Below are 15,490 nucleotides of genomic sequence, written 5' to 3' on the forward strand. Positions count from 1 at the left end.
CACTAGTTTCATCGTGTTCCACAAGTTTCCTTGAAACAAATTGCATGTCAAATACAAGCTCATGAAAGGTTCTACCCTAGACACACTTTTCTTTCTTCTAGCTTTGTTTTGTTTCGAGATATCTAGTTTCACAAAAATTCGACCCATTACCTATATCAGTATCTCAGCTTAGCGCTATGAAAGAAAACGTAAAAAAAAATAATAAAATATGTAAACGAAGAAAAACGTGCAATGTACTGGAGAGGAGTCGCTAAAATTAATTCTCTTTAACGAGGACGATTACGAAACATCACCTACTGATTGAAATCCAGATTATTTTCCAATAAAGTAAATTCCAATAAACTTTCTTGTTATTGTTAATTATTCCATATCGGACTCCCGAAGAAAACTCATCTAAACAACTTATTGACCGTGCCAATAGCGACTACTCTCAATCATGACTCCGTTTTCTTTCATTTAGAAATAGAAAAGAAGGAGAAGAAAGTAGAAGGGTAAAAGAAGGAGGTAGGAAAAGAAGAAAGAAAAGAAATAGGGTATTTTAATAAGAAACAGATTACTGGATAATTCCGGAAATATAGTAAAAGGTCGGGAAAGTCGTTGAAAGATGAATCATTCTAAATGTTATTAACGACTAATCAATTTTGGAATGCTTCGGAATAGACACATGTTCTCTCATACCACCCAGACCTAGCTCCAGGCACCACGATCGTGGGGTTGCCCAGACCTAGACCTGGAAATGAGAAAAGTGAAATCATTCTTTGTACTGTTATTCTAACCGGTGATTGATAACCATCCAGCATCTGAACTCTGTTCTCTAGGATCGACCACACATATGAATTAGCCAAGAGAAAAAAATCAAACTTATAAACTCAATATAAATTTATGTATCGTATCAATAAGAGTCTCAACTTCCTGGAAGAAAGATGTCGTATTTAGGCTCATCCTGCTATTTTTGTTTCACTCCTAGAGCCGATTTAAACCATTAGTAGCGGTCCTTCATGACCTAGGTTATTTACCTTAACACATCTATTAAAACATGACACATATATTACAGATGTTAATATGACAAATGATATCACTAAAATTACTTAAATTAAATCTATCATGCATTCACACGCTCACTCACTCAGGACAGTGTATATATGTTTAAAGGAAAATCAACTAGCTACAAGGGTACAAATAGTTTATTACATTCATAGTGAAAAGAAAAGACAAAACAAATAATTATGAAGAAAATATTAAAAGCACAAGTTCTTGGTTATATATTAATAGAGTACATAGTGTTATATTTTAGTAAATTTTTTATATATTCAATCATATTGACAAATGGAAAGAAAAAAAATAATTACATGTATCATATCTTAGGCATGCTAAAGCAAAATGATGATTTGCGACATACGCAAAGAAGACACTTATTTCACTTTTAAAAAAAAAAATTGGACAAAGAGGAAAGAAAAGAAAAAAACTTTTAGGTGTATTAGAACTTATATGAGTCTCTACCTCACATTGGGCAATAGTATATTAATAATTCTGAGCGTTCAAATCACAAATCACGCACTACTCGTAGTGTCCAAAAACATTTCGCTCCATTTAACTTAGTTTGTGTTTATATATATATATATATATATATATATATATATATATATATATATATATATATATATATATATATATATATATATTGGTTTACAAAAACCATTCATCGACTATATTTGGTTTGTAACTCTTAACAGTTGATATCTGCAATCGCACACTGCTACGTTTATACCCATCTAGGGATTTCGAAAAAATCACTTTCGCCAGAGGATGTTTCTCCTCTTAGACAGTCCATTTCCAAACTTATTAATTGGATAGTTTTAAGTTATTTATTCAACACTGGGACACGTCATGAGACCTTTCCTTTAGGATAACTTTCATATATATTTATACATGGTTCGGATTTAAAAAAAAAACGATCTTCCACAGGTGTACGGAGTATGATGGTTCAAATTGAGGATAGAAAAAAAACTGGTCAAGTCATAGGATACATATGCAGGTGAGAAGGATTCAAGGTTCACTTTCCACAATGGTTTTAGATTAGTAGTTCAGGGATAATATTCGTTATGATGTGGGTTACGTTTAGACCTGCCGTTACTTTTCAATACATGCCATTACATAATTACAGAGGTTATCATTTATATTTATTCAAAAGAAAAGGAAAATTACTTGAGTGCACGGCGGTATTCTTGACAAAATCTACATTCTTAAATTCGTCGGAAAACTTACTGGTAAACTATAGCAACCAATACACGTTTAGGGTGACAGACACGAGCACTCTTACATATATTCATATAATACATTTAATATCATACTTTTACTTTAAAATCATATTCACATACTAAGTACATATACATTTCGACGTATTCATTTCTCTCTCTATATATATATTTATAATAAATGCGCACACATTTAAATTAATCACCCCAACAATAATTTTTGAAAAGGTTGCAACATTGTCCAAGAAAACAAATGACTTCCAACATTACATTTGGAAAAGAATTGAATTTTTTATCTGATACCGCGCGTCTATAAATTTTTAACTTTTATATATTCAATTCGTGCTTAAATAATGAAAAAAAAACTTTGTGAGGCAGGCACGTGACACAGAGCATTTCTAAAGATATAACTAGATAAACCAAAATACAATTTCTGGGCCCAGATCAACTACAAGGTAATCGAAAACCAAAACAGAAAGGAAAGTGACCAACGGATTAAAAAAAACTTAAGAGGGACGACGGTGAAAGAACGTAATCGAAGTGTCGTCAACTACGAAGTCTTTGTTCATTTCGGCGATAGGTCAAAATGTGATGAAGGACCCAATCACTATCTACTTTATCCATGAATCGTGTCTTGCAACGTCTCAGCTGGTAATTTCAGATCAGAGTTGTACGTTAAATAAATCGTAAGCAACAAATTCAAAATCGGGGGGGGAGGTTGAAAATTTGAAAAAAAAAACTTGAAGAAATGAAGACAGAGAGAGAGATAGAGAAGAAAGAAGACGAAGAGTAGGGGCGCCAAAGACTTAAGTGAGAAATAACTAACGCTACAAAGATAGAAGTCGAATTTCGCTCTCAACAAAATCCATAGCCAAAATATTCTTAACATGCCAAAAGGGTGGTCTACTCAAATACGTAGACTCAAGGGGCGCCCTGCTGCCAAGGATGCAAGTTCTGTGTCCATCAGATCCCAATCCCACAAGAGTTTGGTTGTAAGATTGAAATCCGAGCCCCGTATCCGGCCCAGACCAGCAGGATAAAAGGAGAGGGGGAAGGGACCAGGTAACTGCGTCCCCAATTTTGAAATCTCTAAGTAAGTAAAAAAAAACATTCGACCCCTCAGAAGAACTAAGGAGGTTCTAGGACAGTAATGAAACTAGAGTAAAAGTAATAGCTAAGATATCCCTAATTAATGATTTGCCAAAATAAAAAAAAATTAAATAAACTGGATTTTGGATCGGTGATTTCTATTGCCAAACTTCACCGATAGCTCCCCTTCGCAGAATGCGCTAAATTCTGAGGCATCGATTAATTTCCATCACTATCTAGTTTAAAAACTAAGAAAAGAAAACGAAAATATCCGAGGGGGGAGAGGTCGATGCCCGGGTACGGTACAATAAATTTCAATAACTAATTGTTTTGATTCTGTAACCCTATCAGAGCTGTCGCCTCCATGAACATTGTGAGCTAGCTCGAGTAGGTAACGTGAAGAAAAGAAAAAAAATTCACGGAGCAGGATATTCTATTTTTAAAACCGACCAGAAAATATAATTCACTACAGCCCTGATGTACAACTACTACTGTCTTTTCATAATTTATTATTCAATATGTCTAGTCAGCGATTATATGATGCTACCCATTCTATCAAATGGTATTACTATGGTTGATTATTACTATAACCCATTAAACTACAAAGTATTACCATAGTCCGACTATATATCGCCCTCCGGTCCGCGTGATATTATGGTGCAGGGGTCAGAACCCGAGATGTTTGTAGCTACACGTATCTATTCAATATATATATATATATATCCACACGTGGCGAAGTATTCACTGGGCTACTATATATTTAACTATATGGGTGTCCTATATTCTATATTCATTTACTACAATATTCATATACTTTCATATTCATATTCATATTAATATTCATATAATATTCATATCATCATTCTTTTCATTTGCTACGACGCTATATTCTACAAACACCCTGTTTCCTCTATCTACGCCCAGCCTATATACACATTTCATCATAACACTTTAAAATCTATAATCACTACAAACATTTCCCATTCCGATCACCGCACGACAACCTCATCGAACTCAAGACTCTTTCACCACACACACACAATACTATGTAATACCTGGTAGCTTTATTAAGAACGAAAAAAAAATCCTACGTATGTTCACTGAAAATAGAATTATCCGCGATAATATTTAATGTTTATGAAATTCTGCAGCAACAATGAAATTCTGCAGCCACGAAGAAAAATGAACATTTAATATAATTTCAAAGCGAAGAACTAGCATCATATCGCCCGACTTCTGTTAAAAAATTACGTATTGTTTATTTACTTAAATATTTCGATTTCTAGACTAAGCAGAATGTTGAAATTTTCAGGATATATTAATTTTGGGTCACTTGACCTAACTGTACATCGACTATATTTGGTTTGTAACTCTTAACAGTTGATATCTGCAATCGCACACTGCTACGTTTATACCCATCTAGGGATTTCGAAAAATATCACTTTCGCCAGAGGATGTTTCTCCTCTTAGACAGTCCATTTCCAAACTTATTAATTGGATAGTTATTTATTCAACACTGGGACACGTCATGAGACCTTTCCTTTAGGATAACTTTCATATATATTTATACATGGTTCGGATTAAAAAAAAACGATCTTCCACAGGTGTACGGAGTATGATGGTTCAAATTGAGGATAGAAAAAAAACTGGTCAAGTCATAGGATACATATGCAGGTGAGAAGGATTCAAGGTGCACTTTCCACAATGGTTTTAGGTTAGTAGTTCAGGGATAATATTCGTTATGATGTGGGTTACGTTTAGACCTGCCGTTACTTTTCAATACATGCCATTACATAATTACAGAGGTTATCATTTATATTTATTCAAAAGAAAAGGAAAATTACTTGAGTGCACGGCGGTATTCTTGACAAAATCTACATTCTTAAATTCGTCGGAAAACTTACTGGTAAACTATAGCAACCAATACACGTCTAGGGGGACAGACACGAGCGCTCTTACATATATTCATATAATACATTTAATATCATACTTTTACTTTAAAATCATATTCACATACTAAGTACATATACATTTCGACGTATTCATTTCTCTCTATATATATATATTTATAATAAATGCGCACACATTTAAATTAATCACCCCAACAATAATTTTTGAAAAGGTTGCAACATTGTCCAAGAAAACAAATGACTTCCAACATTACATTTGGAAAAGAATTGAATTTTTTATCTGATACCGCGCGTCTATAAATTTTTAACTTTTATATATTCAATTCGTGCTTAAATAATGAAAAAAAACTTTGTGAGGCAGGCACGTGACACAGAGCATTTCTAAAGATATAACTAGATAAACCAAAATACAATTTCTGGGCCCAGATCAACTACAAGGTAATCGAAAGCCAAAACAGAAAGGAAAGTGACCAACGGATTAAAAAAAAACTTAAGAGGGACGACGGTGAAAGAACGTAATCGAAGTGTCGTCAACTACGAAGTCTTTGTTCATTTCGGCGATAGGTCAAAATGTGATGGAGGACCCAATCACTATCTACTTTATCCATGAATCGTGTCTTGCAACGTCTCAGCTGGTAATTTCAGATCAGAGTTGTACGTTAAATAAATCGTAAGCAACAAATTCAAAATCGGGGGGGGGGGAAGGTTGAAAATTTGAAAAAAAAACTTGAAGAAATGAAGACAGAGAGAGAGATAGAGAAGAAGGAAGACGAAGAATAGGGGCGCCAAAGACTTAAGTGAGAAATAACTAACGCTACAAAGATAGAAGTCGAATTTCGCTCTCAACAAAATCCATAGCCAAAATATTCTTAACATGCCAAAAGGGTGGTCTACTCAAATACGTAGACTCAAGGGGCGCCCTGCTGCCAAGGATGCAAGTTCTGTGTCCATCAGATCCCAATCCCACAAGAGTTTGGTTGTAAGATTGAAATCCGAGCCCCGTATCCGGCCCAGACCAGCAGGATAAAAGGAGAGGGGGAAGGGACCAGGTAACTGCGTCCCCAATTTTGAAATCTCTAAGTAAGTAAAAAAAAACATTCGACCCCTCAGAAGAACTAAGGAGGTTCTAGGACAGTAATGAAACTAGAGTAAAAGTAATAGCTAAGATATCCCTAATTAATGATTTGCCAAAATAAAAAATAATTAAATAAACTGGATTTTGGATCGGTGATTTCTATTGCCAAACTTCACCGATAGCTCCCCTTCGCAGAATGCGCTAAATTCTGAGGCATCGATTAATTTCCATCACTATCTAGTTTAAAAACTAAGAAAAGAAAACGAAAATATCCGAGGGGGGAGAGGTCGATGCCCGGGTACGGTATAATAAATTTCAATAACTAATTGTTTTGATTCTGTAACCCTATCAGAGCTGTCGCCTCCATGAACATTGTAAGCTAGCTCGAGTAGGTAACGTGAAGAAAAGAAAAAAAATTCACGGAGCAGGATATTCTATTTTTAAAACCGACCAGAAAATATAATTCACTACAGCCCTGATGTATAACTACTACTGTCTTTTCATAATTTATTATTCAATATGTCTAGTCAGCGATTATATGATGCTACCCATTCTATCAGATGGTATTACTATGGTTGATTATTACTATAACCCATTAAACTACAAAGTATTACCATAGTCCGACTATATATCGCCCTCCGGTCCGCGTGATATTATGGTGCAGGGGTCAGAACCCGAGATGTTTGTAGCTACACGAATCTATTCAATATATATATATATCCACACGTGGCGAAGTATTCACTGGGCTACTATATATTTAACTATATGGGTGTCCTATCTTCTATATTCATTTACTACAATATTCATATACTTTCATATTCATATTCATATTAATATTCATATAATATTCATATCATCATTCTTTTCATTTGCTACGACGCTATATTCTACAAACACCCTGTTTCCTCTATCTACGCCCAGCCTATATACACATTTCATCATAACACTTTAAAATCTATAATCACTACAAACATTTCCCATTCCGATCACCGCACGACAACCTCATCGAACTCAAGACTCTTTCACCACACACACACAATACTATGTAATACCTGGTAGCTTTATTAAGAACGAAAAAAATCCTACGTATGTTCACTGAAAATAGAATTATCCGCGATAATATTTAATGTTTATGAAATTCTGCAGCAACAATGAAATTCTGCAGCCACGAAGAAAAATGAACATTTAATATAATTTCAAAGCGAAGAACTAGCATCATATCGCCCGACTTCTGTTAAAAAATTACGTATTGTTTATTTACTTAAATATTTCGATTTCTAGACTAAGCAGAATGTTGAAATTTTCAGGATATATTAATTTTGGGTCACTTGACCTAATTGTACATCCATATGGGCTGTGAATTATACCTTCTAGGTTTTATTTCGAAAAGAAAGGTCAATTTCACGGAAACTAAATCACTAAGAACATCGACATGCGAATGGCGGTTAGTACTGACTTTTGACACTAGGGGCTAGCGACGATATAATCAACCCTTGAACAACTAAATGTGACCTTGTACACGGAATTATTGTACTATATTACGTTCACTTTTAAATATTGTGTATGAGTTCACTTAATGACGGAATAATAAAATTTATCGCATAGTAAATACTACACTGTCCATATTTAATTATCTCACACACTCTTTCATCACTTAACTACCACTACCACTGATACTACATTACAAATATACACATACTACTTAAACTACAAGACACATCATGCCAATACACACCAATCATCACTATCATTAATACATGTTATACTAATAAATATACACAGAAAACATTCATATTTTACCATTTTAAATCGGCTCTATGAAAGGTAAAGAAAGAAAAGGGAAAGAAAGGAACAGGGCCAACTGGCCCTTGTATTCACTAAATCACATTCTTAAGTGTTTAATTAATGCCCCCGAGGGGACATATCGAAGTATTAGCTAACAATAGGACCCCTGCCCTGAAGGGGCAGGAACCCGGAACAAACTACATGTTCAACTCATCCCGCTGGAAGCCGTACTCCCAATTTGGGAGTCAGATAGGAGCCCTTACTGTAAATTTACACGTGCATTGTGATTACTATCCTAACTACAACGAAATTAAATACCGCCATGTATGTTAAAAAAAATCACTCGCTACCTACATAAACAAATCTATATATGGACAGGTCTTGTAACCCTCAATTAGCAGGAAAATTGGAAGGTGAAAATATCAGGGGAAACACTGATCTTCAGAACCGGTTTTAGGAAAAGAAAAACAGAAATCACACTACTTCTGAATCCTGTCCATAGCGATCGGTAGATGAAATCATGGCGTCACTATATTGCACTTCCTATTTCAACTTTTAGTTCAGTTTTTTACTATGAAATTTAATAGTTCATGGCTCCTCGAGACTTCCAGTGATTTTAGATGTTAATAAAATCCAAATGTTACCTTGTTTGCAGCTTTTCTAGCTCCTTTTCGACTTTTTGATCGAGAGGATCCGAATCTGGCGTCTTCAGTGAGACTTCCCGGCATGGAATGGAAATAATTGCGCCCTAATATCATAGCGTGGGTTTATCATCCAATCAAAACAAAGCATTTTTGGCGGTGGGGCTTTGAAACGAATAAAATTTGGTAAAATCTGGATTAAACTAGATTTTAGGACCTAGGTATCTAAAAGAGAGGTGAAGGGTGGTCCTGAAAATTCTGTCGAATTTTAGATTGGTTATTTGATCTGGAAAGTTCCGTCCAATAGTGGACCTATGTTTTCAGATAGCACTGACACCGTAAGAATTGTAATAATCCATTTACATATCCATATACAAAACTTATAACTAATTTAATATATAAATAAAGATATTGATTCCCAAAACTATAATTCCTAATGAATTTTTTACAGTTTTCCATGTTAATTTGAAATAGAATAACGAACAATATTACGAATTATATGAACAGCCAGAAATTTTTTGTTAAACGTCAAGTACAGTCGGTGCTAAAAATTTCGGGCACCCTCCTATTAAAAACATAATCTCATTAGACTGTAATGGCATATTACAGCTATCCTCTATGGATGCTTCTCACATATGCTAAATGCAGTTGCATACTGATCTTATTTCTATATTGATTTCATTCCTAACTCCTCTCAGTTTTTCTAAATCAGTAATGACCCCTTTACCTTTGCTGCCTTTTTTGACAAATTTCTTGAGGATTTAGGGCCAAAATAACAGTATCTTTACATAGGGCTTGACGAGTACTTCCTATTACACCTATTGATCAACATCTATCTTCTGGAGCCCTTGGTAATGGAACTATAAATACAGCCCTTTGCAGTTTAAGGTTTTTATTATGTAATTTAAATAGAAAGTTCCGTAACGTAATAACATTTTGTTCTCTTTCAGCTGACTTCGGTGATCACAGAAATCAAAGGAGTATCGACTAGTAGTTATGCCTTGGAGAAAGAATGACATGATATTTTAAGGAAATACAATGCAAGGAAGGCATCACACGATTCTCAACTTATATTAGAAGTTGTGCGGAAGTATGGATTCAGACTTTGTTTTTATTGAGAACAAGATTTCGAGAGCAGCACCAAAGGATGTCCGCGTTGTGCCAATGACTGTTTTCATTGAACATTGTTATTTGTTGTACAGTACAGCTCAAAGATTAAAATATCAGTAAACTATCATAGTTTATAATAGATTAATAGTTTTGAGTTTGATTGAAGGAGTTTGAACTGTGTTCGTATTGTGCTCTAATAGGAAGTGGACATGTGTTCTGTATTTTTTAATGTTGAAATATTAGGATTTTTTATTTGGCTTGTATATACGACCAGATGTTTTAATGGTCTACTTAACACAAAACTTAATCAAGAATTGTTGGTATCAAATATTATTACGAAACTGCTTGAAGAGGAATAATCACACTAGCAGCACGGACAATGGAATCAACAGTAGGAACGATATGCTAACCAACCAACAACGCTATGTTCGTTGTATTTGCTTTTCCAACCAAATCAATTGCCAAAGAAGTAAAATTGCGATTGAAATTGTCAGGTTGAAACTGTTGGATAAATGACGGTAAATATTTGGTTGGTCAACATACACTTCTAATTGTGTTGGGCCAAAGTATTCCTGTAGTTACTCATTCCTAGCCATACCTACCATTAGCGTACTGTTGGATAAATGGCGATAAATTGTTGGTTGGTCGACGTACACTTCAAACTATATTGGGACAATGTATTCTTGTAGTTACCCATTCCCAACTATGCCGACTATTAACCTACCGTTGGACAATTGGAGGTAAATTATTGGTTGGCAAACATACAATTCAAACTACGTTGGGACAAAGTATTTTTGTAGTTTCTTATCCTTAACCATTCTGGCCATTAGCCTACTGTTGGATAAATGGCGGTAAATTGTAAGTTAGCCAACATGTATTCAACCTACGTTGAGACAATAAATAGTTACTCATTCTCAATTATGCCGATCTATCCTGCTGCTGGATAAATGGCAGTAAATTGTTGGTTGGTCAACATACACAGCAAACTACGTTAGAGCTATGTATTTTTGTAGTTACTCATTCCTAACTACGCCGGCCATTAGCCTACTGTTGGATAAATGGCGGTAAATTGTATTTGGCCAACATACATTTCATTTCATACTACGCTGGGACAACGTATTTCTGTAATTTCCAATTTCTAACCTTGTTAGCCATTAACCTACGTAAGACCAACTAAATATTACTGCTACAGAACATAGTATCGTTTTGACTTCACAACAAGTCCTTGACAATTATGTTACTTGCTACTAAAATGTGTTAGTAAAAATATTCACTATTTTAATATTCTTGTGGAATAATAATAATAATAATAAAACAACCATTTCCATTAAAACTTTGTTTAGATATTCATTGTTATCGATATGTTTTATCAGCTTGTATTATTTATAAGGGTCTTCCTCAAATCTGCCCCTACTTTTCTACGATCTCAAAATAATATGCAAATCAAAGAAAATCCAAACACTAGAAACTGTCTGCGTAATTACTTAGCGAATTAATTGTGCTGTTAATACTTTCCAACGTCTTCAAAGGAAGTCCGTTGGCAGGGGTGGACCGCCTACCGAGCAACCAAGCAAATGGGGCATTATTTTTCTGAAATAATACACACACACACACACACAAAGATAATGTATCTTGTGAATCCTTGTTGACAATAACTTTTCCTCACTATTCTACTAAATTGTGGTGCTCCCCATAATCCGTTACTCTTATTGAAAACACTGAATATTTCTAAATTTCCTCTACTTGGTATATGTGTACCAACACCACGTTGTTAACCGCGCCCGGACGCGTTGATTATTCTCAACGCTCGGTTAGCGCTTCCTCGAAAACATCCAATGGCATAACCATTGGCACAATCAGCCGGCATTAAAATGCCGCGTTTTTAGGTTCCATATAGTCCAAGTTTTAAATTAAAACCAGGCTTCGTTCACGACTACTGACGAACATCTGGAATTTTGATTTCTCAGTAATTCAGAAAGAGACTTTTGACAAAATCGGCAATATCGTTATACGTAAAATAATGTGAGAAGTACAGAATTCAGAAGACTTCTGAAGTTTAAGTTAATTTATAATAGGCTTTACCTGTATATATAACAACTAAAATATTATATTACCGTTTTCTTTTCATGTAATTCGTTTCATAATAATGTTAATAAGTGTTAAATGAATATAAAAGTCATTGACTTTTGTTTGAAGTACTTTCACTTCAAAGTTACTTCATATCATGCAGTTGAAATCACTGATTGGTTTGATTGGATTTTAGCGTCCCTTGAAGCATCGAGACCATATAAGACGTGAACCTCCAGCTTAATATGTCATCTGAACCACATAAGGTCGAACTCGGCTCTCCAGCACCGAAAATACGTATTCTAACCATATAGCTATAAGACAATTCAGTTGATATTGTAATGCACCCTACTCACAGTAAGTGATACGATATAGATTAATGTGTTTTCATACAGGGGGCTCTGTGTACGGATGGAGCAACTCCCACGGTAAAGTACATAACTTACCTTCGTAACATACATACAGAATGATGAGTATATAGTCAAGCAGCGCGTGAAATAATACGAGACATCAACTAGACTTTGCAGTACTAATACCTGCAGATCAACATATAAATATTTATATGACATTTAATCGAGATCAATTCTGAAACTTTTAACAGCATTTAATAAAATTATATATTACACTTAGAACATATTCCTTACGTATTATTATATTCAAATATTCTTCATAACTTATTAATCGTAGGATACATTTATTTTCTTAAAATCATTCATAATTAATCATATCGTTAACATTAGTTTCCGTCGAGGAGGACTGCTTTTAAAAAGTTAGAATTAAATGCTCAATATAGCCGCAATCAAATCATTAATTATAGCTCACTACTTTTTTTTTCTGGAAAACTGCATATCGTAGACAAAAAATATTGACATAATTTTGAATGAGTTTCATTGTAAATATAGAATTTTGAATAATTTAATTTCATTTTAAAATGTGGTAGCAGATGTGATAGGGAGAGAGAAAAAAGTCTCCCTCGAATAGATTTTAAAATTATCACTTTATAATTATTTGTTTCTTACTTTCTCAACAAATAAAACAATTATTTATTTTCTATTTTATCTTATATTAAAACGTCTGTCACTTAAAACGTTTGTTTATATTTATCGATTCGAAAAAGGTTGTTTCCTTTTAGATTTTAATTTTAAGATCATCTGATACAGACCTTTATCCCTCTCACCATCTTCCAAATATCATGTAATGCGACGGTTCAGCTACATAATAGTGGCGCATTACAATATCATTATGTGGTTGTTGACATACAGTAATATTAGAAGTCTATAGCAAAATAATAACAAATACACACCCCCTTCAACCAATTAGTACAGCGCCCTACCAATATCTGTGCCATCACCCTTTTCACGGAGGCAGTCCACCCCTGTTCGTACGATCAGATAACAAACTGAGTAATTGTGGTATTATTTACAATGTTACGTAGAGAAATGTAGTATTATCTTATTCCTGTAGTATATTGTGAAGAGCGTGAATAAACAGTGACAATGATAATGAAATACTTATCTCCGCGTGCAACCAACCAGGAAAAAAACTTTTAACCCGTACCAAGATTATATCGATATCAAACTAAACCACTTTGTAATGATTTAAATTTATATGGTTAAAGAACTGTAACAACTGTCAAATATGCACATGTAATAGATTGGAATAACAAAAATACCAAGTGTGTAAATATAAATTTATTTGCAACTTTGGAACCTTAGTGTAATTATTTCTTAATTTATTTAAAACTACAACAAGGAACAGTATTTACATTGATGCAGTATAGTGAAAAGAAGGATTTCAACAAAATGAATACATTTATATCACAGTAACGCCAGAAGTATAAAACTTTAGTGTTTTTTTTAACCTTCACGGAAAAAAAATAAGAAGAAAATTCTAAAATTTTCCACTTCTAGATTTTGGCAATACTGTACCTAGTGATGTGAGGTGGAAAATTTTCCGCTATACTTTTCCGGAAAATTTTCCGTTCTTAACAAATATCAGTGATCAAGCAACAATTCCTCAGTATTCATAAAATTGATTTAATTCATGTATAGAAATGTTAAAAAGTGAAAGATCATTTAAGGAATCTGAAATTTTTCATGGTTCAATTTTCAGTACTATGTAGGAACAAGTGAAACAATTTTTCATGAATCGAAATATTTTCTGTCTTATATGGAAAAATTGAAGAACTTGTTATGAGCCGGAAAATTTTCATCATTTTAAAGCAAAGAGTAAAACAACTTTTTGTGAATCGGAAAGTTTTATTGCTCTGTAGAAAGAAGTGAAAGGAATTTTCAAGAATCGGAAAAAACTTTTCGTAAGCCGGACAATTTTGGATATTATGTATAGTGATGTTAGGTGGAAAATTTTCCATTATATTTAACTGCACATCAGTGATAAAAATTTTCCGGAAAATTTTCCGATTCATAAAAACATACTCCACTTATTCCTACATCGTTGTTTAGCGGTGATGTGAGGTGGAAAATTTTCTTCTATATTTTTCCGGAAAATTTTCCGTTCTTAACAAATATCAGTGATCAAGCAACAATTCCTCAGTATTCATAAAATTGATTTAATTCATGTATAGAAATGTTAAAAAGTGAAAAATCGTTTAAGGAATCTGAAATTTTTCATGGTTCAATTTTCAATACTATGTAGGAACAAGTGAAACAATTTTTCATGAATCGAAAAATTGTCTATCCTGTACAGTGATGAAAATTTTCCGGAAAATTTTGAAACGGAAACTTTTCAGATTCATAAAAACATACTCCACTTATTCCTACATCGTTGTTTAGCCGTAAAACTTATTGGTAATAAATATTGTCTTAAAAAGTTTCATGAAGTGAGAATCTAACGATTCTTCATTTCAAGAAAGTTTCAAAAACTTCAATGCATTCTTCCCTCAGAATCCACCGTTGACCTTACAATATTAGATTTCGTCAGTTTCATACGCATAAGACGGTTTTCTCATAGCTTTACTACTTTTATAGATTTACATACTGCAAGATTTATAAATACGTAGATATAATATAAAGTGCCTACTGTAAATTTTTGAGTACCCAAAATTTGAGTTTAAGTAACTCATGAAAGCAAATACTGATCATTTTCTGGAAATAAATATTTATTTATTGACTTATTCATGCAGAAGAGAAAGTGAAATATAAATAATAAGGAAGCTGAGTTGTTCTTCCAGTAAAATAATAAAAGAAACAGAAACATAAAAAGCTGCACTATTATCGCTGCGTTCTAAAAGCAACAAGTAATTTCATTTTAATTTGCAAACTAAAAAAAAACATCTCATATATATATATATATATATATGTTGCTCTAAGATGTTGATTATACAAAATTCCAATATTGAAATTACGATTTACAAGTGTTAAACGCAATAAAATCATTTTTCTTATTTTCTGTTACAAAAACAATCTTCATAAGGAACTTTGATGTAGTTATTTCATTACATAGGCAGTCCTACATGTGAAGAAATAGTGGAATTTTCTGTTTCTGAAATTGATAAATTCAGAAAGGTTTCTTTTCAATTTCTTGTTACATTTTAAATAT

At 33.5% G+C, this 15,490-nt stretch overlaps 1 protein-coding gene across 3 annotated transcripts in view; it reads left to right on the top strand.

Moving 5' to 3' along the window:
- The window catches only part of LOC145681019 (spondin-1), a 541,475-nt gene extending 527,854 nt beyond the window's left edge, over positions 1-13,621 (top strand). For all 3 annotated transcript variants that reach the window (XM_081752306.1, XM_081752308.1, XM_081752307.1), the window contains one exon: positions 9,706-13,621. The gene's annotated coding sequence lies outside the window, so the exon portion shown is untranslated. The remainder of the gene's footprint in view (positions 1-9,705) is intronic.
- The last annotated feature ends 1,869 nt before the right edge of the window (positions 13,622-15,490 follow it).

Source organism: Thermobia domestica, chromosome 3 (genome assembly GCF_964235325.1).
Source record: "Thermobia domestica chromosome 3, izTheDome1.hap1.1, whole genome shotgun sequence".
Classification (NCBI taxonomy): domain Eukaryota; kingdom Metazoa; phylum Arthropoda; class Insecta; order Zygentoma; family Lepismatidae; genus Thermobia; species Thermobia domestica.